Below are 13,025 nucleotides of genomic sequence, written 5' to 3' on the forward strand. Positions count from 1 at the left end.
AGTCTAAATATGCAAGTTTAGAATACTTTCTTTATCATTTAGCTCAATCATAGACTAAATATATCATGTTAGGATAGTACTCATACTAACCTTGTCAATCTTATCATCTAATTTATTGCATTTCTAGAATCATGCATAGCTTATGATGCATTTCATTCTAAAATCTATCAAAAGCATCCCTCGTTCTTGCATTTGCCATCCCTAAACCATTTTGCTCAGTGATCTCAGAGCAAAAACATTGGTTTGAGGGACATTGTAGGATAGAGAACCATGAGACCAACCTTGGGAAGCTGAGTTATACGTCATAACTCCATAGCTTGCACCAAAAAATCTTGTGTGTGTGTGGACAAGTATTTTGGAGCATTTTTCACATATTGAGTTCTATCGACCCGCTTTTCCCGCATACATTTCTGGCACCCATCGTGGGGCCCTACTCCATATATCAAATCGATTTTTAAAATTAACTCATTTTGCAAATCCATGGGAAACAAGAATCAGCGTGTGGGAAACATTCCCTAGCGCATCCGGCTAACAGTCTAGCGCGTGTCGCTTACTGTTTAGCGCGTGGGGTCTGTACTCTAGCTCATGAAGTCCATTCGTTAGCGCATGACTTCCACTTATCTTTTCCTGTAGGTCTCAGCGCGGAAGAAAAATAGAGTAGCGCATCTGGAAAATAGTTTAGCGCTTCGGGTCTGTTAAATAGCGCATCAACTTCACTATCCAACGCGTGGAGTCCATCATCCAGCACGTAAAGTTCATCTTTTAGCGCATCAAATCAGTACTTTTCCTACAGGACTCAACGCGGGAGAAAAATGGAGCAGCGCTTCCAACACACAGAGTAGCGCATCCAGCAAACAGTGTAGCGCTTTTAGACATAATTTTAGTGCATCTAGGTTGTATTGTAGCGCGTACAGTCCTTTCTGTAGCGCATCACAGACAGAGAGCAAGAAAATTAAAATTGTAACCGAAATAAAATCTAGACTTGTAGAAGTCCACCAAAATCTAGATTTTCTAACTATTTGATTGAAATTTTGCAGGATTCTGACAATTTCTTGCAGGTGGAGCAGGAAATTTTCTTTCATCGATTTCTTTTGTTGACCATCAAGATCAAAATTTTTGCTTTGTTGACTAATTCTTTTTCATAGATCAGAAAATCATTGTCTTAAAAGGATAAAATAAACACCATGTTTTTATGGAGCAACATCTCCATATAGATTTTAGCCAATCATTGCCTTGAAAGATAAAAAGAATCTTGTTTGCCTTGTCTCGAAAATAAAAGGTATATGCTCTCCCCTTAACTAAGTGATCAAAAAGTCAGCCTACTCTTATGCTTTCAGTCATACTGCATTTAAAACCTTTAGCAGGTCTGCTTTCTTGAAGAGTTGAAATCAACTCTTAAAACCGTTTATGGCCGGTGTGAAGGAAACGACCTAAGTGAGGAACAACTTTGACGCCAAGAATTCCAACCCACTATAATCAAACGTGGAAAGTGACGAAAGTCCTTTTCAACGGTTGCGCGCAGCGATTAGCCTTTCCCCAGTATCCTTGAGATATGTAAAGCCTTTATTCTAAAGGTTGGGAAGCCTCCTGAGGGAGTTTATCACTGACAGTCGAACGAGAAGTCTGATTACGAACCGTAGAAATAGAAGCTTTGAACCGAGTCGGTAACTAGACATTTATAACATCATAGTGCAAGGGTGGGGAAGAATCCGCCCCCAAGATTACTCACCATATATCTCCCAAGATAACTATTCAACTGTGAAACAATTCACTTTGTGTTAATTTCTGGCAAAAGGCAAAAAAACGGGCGCCCTCTAGGGGGTGACACGGCTGTTTGAGCTGACGCAGTATCAAGACTAGTGAGCTATGATGTTATTTATGACCGTTGACTAAAGAGTCTTTCTAAAGTGTATTATTTGTATCAAACCTGTTAAAACATTGAGGATTTGAACACATCCTCACAGAACATACACTTTTTATTAGATTAGGCAAAATGGTTGTACTTTTTGTGTCGTGCTTGCATTTACTACTCCAGAAAATCATCCATCAAACTTGAAAAATTCAAGGCAAAGAGTCAAAATTTACCAAAAATCAACCAAAAGAAAAATCAGTGCAGTTTAGCGCATAAGAGCAACTTCTTAGCGCGTAAGGTACTTTTTTTAGCGCAAGTAACCATCAATTTAGCGCATCAGTTCCAAACAGTAGCGTTCCATCCCCAAAGCAAAACAGTGTGGAAATATTTAGCACATCAGAGAAACAGTCTAGCGCGTGGAAGCAACAACTTAACGCGTGGACACCAAACTTTAGCGCATCAAGTTCAAAAGTTAGCGCGTGGCAGACCCAGGTTAGCGCATAGATTTTCCAAAACAAATAGAAAATGAATTTGACCATTCAAAACTTTAGCGCATGTCTGGGGGCAGCCTAGCGCGTGTGGTCATTATTTTAGCGCGTGGGGTGAATTTTGTAGCGCATATAGTCTCTGTTTTAGCGCGTGGTCCAAAACACAAAAACAAAGGGCAAAACAGTGAGGAATTTTCAAATTTTCAAAAACATTTTCCGAAGCCTTCTCCATCAAACATAATTTTTCATCAAACAAGAATAGCAAAAACAAACCGTTAAGACTATTTCTTAAGCTAATTTGTGTCAAAACAAACATTGTAAAATCCTAAACGAATCACACGGTAAAACATATCTATCTTATCATAATCTGGAAACCTCATCATTTGTATCAACAGAATCCTTTACTATCTTATGGATTTAATCTCACAAAAACACTTGTTTAAAATTTTCAAGTTGTCAAAATCAAGTCTCCATATTGGGAGTCTTTTATCCATATCATTTGACACACTTTGTCGTGAAGGGGCATCTAAACCTTCACTTTGATAAAGTAAGATTTGAAATTTTTCAAACAAGATTAACTGAATCCAAACCAATCAAAGGAAACCATTGATTACTCATGCATGACTAATCTTCATATTTTGAGAAGAAAGAACCTTTATCGTAACATCACGTTGAAGAAACAACAACCTAGTTTTTCCAAATTCATCAAGAGAAATGAGTTCTTATACATCAATCGTCAACTATTTAAATCTCATCGGGTATTCCTACATCACGTCAAACGTTATATCCAAAACAAATCCAATGAATTTGACAAGGAACCCTTGAAGACAAGAGCCTACTGTCAAAAGTCTGCTTTTAATCAAACCATAAACCACAGCGAAAAAATCAATCCAGCATTCTTGCCTGACGAGTGCATCACTTATAACATATCTCGACCAGAACCAACCACCCCTGAGCAACATATCAACGAGGCTTTTGTCCCTTTCATCACTGAGAGTTTCTACTAAAATGCCTATTACTCACTCTCACAGCAACCAACAAAGTGAGACACACGCTGAGTCTAGCATGAATCGAAGATTGTCAAATTCTTTTGAAGTTCCACCCTTAGAAGAACCTGAAATTACTGAAGCACTTCTTCAGGAATGTTAGGAAAACACTTCATTCCAAAAGCTTGTAGAAAGGCTCATGGAAAATGACAAAGAAAAATATCTGCTCATGCTTACAAGTAAAGGCGTTAAACTTCCCGAAGATTTAGACTCAAACATCTTTAAAATTGGATCTCGACAATATGCATATCAAGAACAACAAAGAGAAGAAGAAACTCATAACTTTGAACAACACATACCTGACCAACACATTCCAGAACAATGCATACCAGAAATGCGTATACCCGAACTAGAAACACCAGAGCAAAATATACCATTTACCACACCTTTTCAGCTAAGAACAAATACAAGGGAAGAACTTTTCCCTCGACAAGAAAGTATACCTTTAGCTGCCCTTACTCAACAAATGCAAATGTTGCAAAGGCAAATACAAGATATGCAACAAGGGACAACAGTGCGGTACTCTTTAAACGAAATCTGTCCTTATCCATTTGATAGAAGATTGAACATGGTGCCTTTTCCTCCCAACTCAGACGTTCCCAAATTTGATAAATATGATGGGAAAAGTGATCCCCGAGATCATGTTCGAGAATTTTGCACCATGAGCCTTGAATTTGCTCATGATGACACCTATTTAATGAGGTTATTTCCCATAAGCTTGGGAGGGCAAACCATGGAATGGTTATCCAAAATTACACCACCTGTCAGATCATTTGATGAATTGGTTAACAAATTCATAACCCAATATTCCTATAACATCCAACATGCCATAACCATGCTAGATGTTTGCAACACCAAACAAAAGAACAATGAAACATTCATGGTATTCCTTCAACGCTGACGACGTATGGTCTCCAGATATCCTTGAGATATTCTCGAAAAGGAGAAAATGGAAATCTTCATCGATAACTTGAATAGTGAAATGAGTTACAGACTAAAACTTCAATGCATACCATCTTTCGCTAAATTGATTGAAAATGGCATTCAAGTAGAGGAAGCATGTGTCAAAAAGGGAACACTCAAATTCTACAAGGAAGGAACCAACTCATCAAACTACAATAACCAGAACAACACCAACCTTGACAAATCTCGATTTTGGACTCGAAACAAAAACAAAGGCACCAATGAAACACATGATCCCAAATCTAAACAACCAGTGCTTGCATTATCTGGAAATCCTCAAAACACGAAAAATCCTAAAAATGCTAATCCAAATGCTAACACATATGCACAAAACACCGATCAAGGACAACTCAACACAAACAACACCAATGATACTCAAAACAAAAGCATGAGTCCAGGACCTAAGAACAATTCACGCAACAACACAAACAATTTCCAAAAGCGTATCTTCACACCACTAGGGCAATCACTAGAATCAGCATTCACAGAACTTTTGGCACACAAGATTCTTTTCTTGCCTCCAATCAGCAACTATGAACCTCAAATCAAACCACCTTGGTGGAATGATTCACACTATTGTGATTACCATCGTAACAAGGGTCATCAGATGAACGATTGCATGAGGTTAAAACACGTGGTGCAAGATATGATTGATCGAGGTGACTTAACAATCGATGGTCTCAAAACAAATGGTGATCATAGAGCCTTTAAAAATCCTCTTCCAAATTATAAAGATGGAGCTTCAACCTCGAACGATACACGCGGAGCTCATATCAACCATATCTACAACAACACCATCAATCACATATCAGCTGAAGATCATCAAGTAAATGTCATCACCATCCAAGATAAGCGTGATCATGAATCTGTCAATGTAATGACCCGAACTCAAAAATATGTCTTGAAAGGACATACTGCACCTACAACTACCACACCAAAAATCCAATATGACTTGGTTAGCCAACTCCGTAAAACTCCAGCACAGATATCTATACTAGAATTGTTGAAACTATCACCAAAGCACAAAGACATATTAGAACAAGCGCTATTGGAAACCAATGTACCTCAAAATTTGGATACAAATAGATTTCAAGCCATGGTCGCCCATATGACTGGACCTCATAACCTCACCTTCTCAAAACATGACAATGCTTCCTTGATCCATCTGCATAATACTCCTCTCCATATCGAAGTCATTGTTTGCAAACATAGAGTAAAAAGAGTCTTAATAGATGGAGGAGCCGGACTTAATATATGTACTTTAAAGCTTATCCGTGCATTAGGCTTCTCAGAAGAATCTATTGATCCCTGCAAGAAGATTACCATAAAGGCATATGATGATGAGGAAAGGTCCTCTAAAGGAACTATAATATTACCTATTCAAGTGGGATCAATACAAAAGGATACTATATGTCAGGTCTTGGACATAGACCTTACCTACAATATTTTATTAGGGCGACCTTGGATACATGAAATGCAAGCAGTACCTTCCACATATCACCAGTGTGTCAAATTTCTTTATGACAGACAAGAGGTCTCCATATCTACTGATCACAATCCATTTCAACATTGCAACGCAATGGGGGCAGCCTAAGACAGTTTGGTTCCTCATAATAGAGAAAAGCAGCGATCTTCAACATCAGATCAACAAACAACAAAATCCAACTCCTTATGGGGAGACTTCAAACAGAAAAGGCAAATCAAAGACCAAGGTATAGGAGAATACTCTTTGGAGCCCTTATGTTTAGCCAAATTGCCAACATCACCTAGATCTCATAGATTGCCCACTACATCGACACATCTGGTCACTCAGCCCATCACCAAATTTGATGGTACCTTCATCCAATTGGGCACTCTAGCAAATGAATTAGAAGACAAGGATATTCTTAGCTGGTTATACAAAGATGAGATAGAAGATAATAGAGCAGCTACCCTGGATATTGTTCTACCTACACACCTATATGGAAAAGGATACTTAATCATGCAGCAAATGGGATATGACGATAAAGGACCTATTGGGAAACGCAAGGAAGAAGTCACTGAACCTATAAATCTTCCTTCACAACCCAATAGAAACAAAGCAGGATTGGGTTGTGAGCTCACTTTCCTACTAAAAGGGCCACCCCACCTAACTATAAAACCTTAATGGAAAGTAAAGACGAAGTACAAAGAAGAATCCTGACAGGAAGCACTCTTTGAATCAGTAGAAACAATCCGCAAGACACAGGAACGTCAAGATCAGAAGTTACATCAGGAAAAGCTTCTAAAACACAAAAGGGCCATATCTGCAGCAGTAGCTCATATTCAAACACCAATATCTCAAGAAACAATAACATCATCTCCGAATACCATTATTCCTCCCCGAGGAAGCACAGTCTATGAACAAATACAGAAAATAGAAGACGGATCTGACACAAAATCAACAAAAACTATCAAAATGGCATCTATCATCGAAGATTTGTTTTCACCATACAACATACCAGTTTATAGCACTGATAGAATCTGGGATGATGCCTCAGAGACTGATTCCAATGAATATGAATGGGGTACCTGCTCCAATGCTACTATAGATATCCCTAATGATACTGATTCTATATCTCTTTCCCAAGAAGAACATAACGCAAGAGATAGACCTCTTGAATTTGGACCGCAGAATATCTATGACGTCGGGGAAAGCGAACAAAAACATTATGAACAAGTCTATGTGGAAGATAATACCATCGAAAACCTCGACAAAATCCTGGACTTCTTTAAAACAAAGAACAATCACGATGAAAACTCTGTCCTAACACTCATAGTAGCCGAACTTGATCCACCTGACGATTCCTTACATCTTGTCTTTCCTGACCTCATTGACTAGGATGAACCTGAAATCTATGATATACCAATTTTCCTAGATGATGAATCTATTATCCATTACCTATGTACCATAAATCCAGAAACAGGCTCTACCAGTGAACAAAGTAATGATGTCTACAAACTAGGGAGTGCCAAGTCTCTCAGTCGCAAAAATGAACAAAATAAAGAATCTGATGCTGAAAACCAGTCAATGGCAACTCTAGATCACAAAAAAGTAAAAATAAAGGACGCATCTGAGGGTGAAAAACTTTTTAAGGCACCTAATGATGAGAGACTTGACACTCTTCTTGAGCACTTTCATGAGCGATCACCCATATTGATTGAGCCCACTCAATCAATCAACATTGGCACCACGGAAGCAGTCAAAAACCTGCACCTTGCAAAATCCCTGACAGAGGAAGAAAGATCAGTATTCATCATCTTCTTTAAAGAGTGGCAAATTAACTTTGCTTGGTCATATGTTGATATGCCCGGAGTGGATCCACACTTAATCATGCATCACTTGTCCATCTCTTCAGGAGTTAAACCAGTCAAGCAAAAGCTACGAAAGATGAATCCACAGGTGGCACTCATGGTCAAAACTGAACTAAAGAAATTATTAGACGTCGGATTCATTTGAACCATTGACTATGCAGAATGGATTTCCAACATCGTCCAAGTATCAAAACCAGATGGTAGTATGAGGATATGCACTGACTTCAGAGACGTCAACAAAGCTTGTCCAAAAGACGACTTTCCTCTACCCAGTATCGACATAATTGTAGATCTCACAGCAGGCCATGCAATGCTTTCACCAATGGACGGTTTCTCAGGCTATAATCAAATCAAAATAGCCCCAGAAGATCAAGATAAAACCGTGTTCACCTGTCCTTGGGGAACGTACTGTTGGAATGTTATGCCTTTTGGCTTAAAGAATGCAAGGGCCACTTATCAAAGAGCAATGACCACAATATTCTATGACATGATGCATACATTTATGGAAGACTATGTGGATGATTTACTAGCTAAATCCTTCACCAGAGCAGAACATCTTGGCATCCTAACAAAGATCTTTGATCGATTGGAGAAATTCCAAGTCAGGCTCAACCCTAAGAAGTGTGTCTTCGGGGTTACATCAGGCAAGTTACTAGGCTATATAGTCTCAACTAAAGGTATTGAAGTAGATCCAGCAAAGGTACAAGCCATTATGGACATGCCACCACCACAGAATATCAGTCAACTCAGATCTTTACAAGGACGACTTCAATCAATCAGGCGATTCATCGCTCAATTAGCAGATAAAAGTCTACCATTTAACCATTTACTACACAAAAATGTACCATTCAAATGGGAGACCAATTATGCAGAATCTTTTTACCAAATCAAACAGTACCTGATGAATCCACCAGTTCTAGTACCATTAGTCGCAGGAAAGCCACTTATCCTGTATATCTCAACAACAGATATATCGCTGGGGGCACTATTGGCACAAGAAGATCAACAAGGGAAGGAACGGGCCATATATTACACCAGTAGGACATTGAATGGCTATGAACTCAACTATACATTTATTAAAAAAGCTTGCCTAACAGTGGTCTTCGCATCTCAGAAGTTTCGACATTATATGCTAGCACACACCACTAAGCTAGTCGCAAAAATTGATCCTCTCAAATATCTACTCAGCAAGGCAACTCTTACAGGCCGATTGGCTAAATGGGTCATGATTCTCAGTGAATTTGACATTTAGTACACAGAAAGACGAGCAATCAAAGGACAAGCAATTGCAGATCAACTGGCTGAAGCACCGCTACCAGGAAAAACACACCATGGAGATTGAATTTCCGGACAAGGACGTTTTTGCTCTTTCTACTAAACAATGGACCCTATACTTTGATGGATCCTATACACAACATGGTTTGGGTGCTGGCATTCTGTTCATCACTCTTGAAGGACACACTATACCAAGATCATATAGGCTTATGTTTCCATGCACAAATAATGTGGCTGAATATGAGGCATTGGTTATAGGCATCAAAATGGCCGTAGAATGGAAAATCACAGAGTTAAAGGTCTATGGAGACTCACAACTAGTCGTCCACCAAATCAACAATGACTATCAGACAAAGGATGACAAGCTACTACCCTACAAGCGAATGGTGGACGACTTCAAACAGTATTTTCTGCACATCACCTTCGAGCAAATACCAAGGTTAAACAACAAAGTAGCCGATGCAATGGCTACTATCGATTCATTGCTACAAATTCCAGAGCAACATAGTTGTTACGAGTTCCTGGTAGAGCAACCGTTCTCCCCCACCTATGACCACTCTGAATCCCAGGTTATCTATGCCTTGACTGGTTCAGATTCTTCATTATATGGACCAATATACGACTGCCTCAAGCACAATATCTTACCAATTGACCAATCACGTAACCAAAAACGTAACTTTATCTGACAAGTTGCCCGTTACACCCTTACCGCTGATACTTTGTCTCGTCGAGGTCTAGATGGTACTCTTCTTCATTGCCTTAATCATAATGATTCTGATTATGCTTTACACGAGCTTCATGAAGGTATTTGTGGCACACATTCAAGTGGCACTACTCTTGCTAAAAATCTTCTAAGGATGGGATACTACTGGCCTACAATGGAGAAAGACTCATACCACTTCACCAAGAAATGTCCTAAATGCCAGATCCATGGTAATCTGATTCATGCACCAGCACAGGAACTGCAGCCATTTACAACATCCTGGCCCTTTTGTTAGTGGGGACTAGACTTAGTTGGCAAAATTCATCCTTCATCTTCAAATGGACACAAGTTCATTATAACTACAACAGAGTACTTTACCAAATGGATAGAAGCAGTTCCCATGACCACAGTGACTGGGAAACAAATTGCCTCTTTTATCCTCAATTATCTGATCTGCAGATATGGTATTCCAAGTTCAATCATCACAGATAATGGACGGCCTTTCAAAAATCAAGATGTCCAAGAACTATGTGAAAAATTCAAAATCCAACATAGGTTCTCTACACCATACTACCCATAGGGAAATAGTCAAGCGAAAGCGTCTAACAAGACAATATTGAAAATCCTCAAGAAAATAGTGAATGATGTAGGCAAATATTGGCACATACAACTCAATCTAGCACTTTGGGCATATAGAACCAGCATCCACACACCTACAGGAGCAACACCATACTCATTGGTATATGGATCAAAAGCCATTTTACCCCTGGAAGTAGAAATCCCATCTCTCAAAGTCTCTTTAAAAGGCTTAATCCCAGATGAAGAGTATCGAGTTAACCAACTGCAAGAGCTTGAACTATTAGATGAAAGACGTCAGCATGCTTATACTCATCTCAAAGCATATCAACAACGCATGTGTAGGAGCTACAATCACAAAGTCATCCCCCGCAACTTCAAGGTTGGTGACCTAGTCCTCAAAGAAAATCCAAGAAATCAGCAAGATCGAGAAAAGAAAGGGAAATTTGAGCCTAACTGGTTGGGTCCCTATGTTATCATATCAGTCTATGGATCAGGTGCCTATCAGCTCACAAATTCAGAAGGAGATGTGCTCGACGAACCAACTAATAGCATCCATCTAAAGAGGTACTACACTTAAGTAACCTAGTGCATGGAAAAAGCCAAACTAAGCAAAAAAATAAAAAAAATCCAGAAAAAGCAAAAACATAAAGTACAATAAAAACAAATGGTGAAAACCTGGTAAACAAACGCTCTTGTGAAAGAATGGCTCCTCTATCTATATCCATACCATTTTATCCGTAAAAACACTATCGGCCATCGCCCGACACTTAGCAAATATCCATTCAGGACATACTTAGCGTAGTCACTATCCTGGTTTATCCATATATATACTCTTACCACGAATACACCATGGCTTGGAAATCATTGTACATATTCACATCAAGAGGGACACTCAACTAGGGGCATTTAAATCGTCCCAATATTGCAAACATTCAAGACATCAAGGCAAATTGCAAAACTCAAAAGCATGACATCCAACAACCAAAACTACGCTTCATCGCAAAACCAAACAAAACAATTCACAAAAATACCAAGGATGGATGATTTTCTGAAGTATTAAATGTTGCATTATTGCATAAACATCTTAACTAGTTTTGCATTTTGAACTTTTTGAATTATTGGATTCTCTTCCTTTTCTCACTAAAAAGCTTCAAAGCTAGAGGTCATGAGGAACTTCCAATCTTTTTTTAGTCTTCTGTCTAGGAGGTGATCACTTGTACTGTGTGAATACTGGCCTCGAGACATGATACATCGAATATCACTGAAGGCCTGATTCCACTTCACGCATACAAATGATTCAATCTTGTCTGTTTACGCAATACGCACTCAGGTCGTCCTGGTTCAATTATACCTTGACGCTTGTGCTATCTTGCAAAATCAAACATCATGTAAATTTTTCTCAAGTCATTATGGTTCAATTATACCATTATGGTTGTATAAATTTTCAACATTTCCTAAAACATATCAATGCTCAATGATGATATCGACAAAGAAAGCAAAATGGCTATATCGGATGGCAAATACAGACTGAGGATGCTCCCAAAAACATAGTTGCATATCATTTTACAATTAGTCGCATATCATTTTACGATTAGTTGCATATCATTTTACATTTAGTAGCATATCAAATCATACATCTCATTTTCAAAATACATCTCACAGCATATAAAAGCATAGATCTTGCACCATGCATTATATCATATATTTAAGCATTGCATCATCACATAAATGAAATAACCCACATAACATGCATCCATATAAACACACCACATGATCAAGGAAAATGGGGCCGTATATATATATATATATATATATATATATATATATATATATATATATATATATATATATATATATATATATATATATATATATATATATATATATATATATATATATATCTCAAAAATGATCAAAATATACAAAATGTGTCAACACTGTGTCCAGTACAAAGAATAACAATGATAAAAAATACAACAGAGACCACGTCTCTCAAGTATGACTATCCCCTGACGGAGATGGTCTAGCTCCAGATGCACCCACCCCTGGATCCCCAGGAGGGTCTTGTCTCGGTGGCCCTGTCACATCTCGGCTCTCAGACCGCGATCCAGTATCTCGAGATCGACTAGTCTCGACTGTGTAAAGCTCTGTACTCGCCGGTCCTTGGGTACCGCAGCCTCATAGTGTCGCCGATAGTACTCCGCCTCCTGAGCTCTTAACGCTAGCTCTCTCAGGGTGTCTCTCATAGGACCACCCGTCGCTGCTCTCTGCATACTGGACACCACCTCCTCCGCTCGCCCCCTCCGCTCTATCTCGGTGTCCCGCTCAGTGGTCAACTGAGAAATCTATCGCTAATATGTCAAAATCTATGCCTGCAGCTGCTGTACAGTCACCTGTAGGGTCTGGATCTGCGCATCCTCAACATGTGTAGGGATCCAAACTCGTAGTGGTACCTGTGCAGGGGCAACTCCTCCTACTCGGCCTATCCTCGGTGCTGGAGGTGGGAGCACATCTATCCTCCTCCTCTGTGCTGGTCGCCTCGCCTCATCAACACATCCCACTGTAGCTAGCACCTCCCCCCCTCTCTCCCCTCTCCACCGGCTCCAATCGCCAATCCACCTCTCCCCCTATCTATCACCCCCTGTCTTACTGCTCTCTCCACACCCCTATCTCCTCTCCTAGCTCTACCTCCCCGCCTCCCTTTGGCTCCTCTCCCTCGTCCATCTCCTCCATCCTCTCCATCATCATCATCATCATCTCCCTCTCCCTCCTCCTCATCGGAATCA

This window comes from Cryptomeria japonica, chromosome 3, assembly GCF_030272615.1.
Source record: "Cryptomeria japonica chromosome 3, Sugi_1.0, whole genome shotgun sequence".
NCBI lineage: Eukaryota > Viridiplantae > Streptophyta > Pinopsida > Cupressales > Cupressaceae > Cryptomeria > Cryptomeria japonica.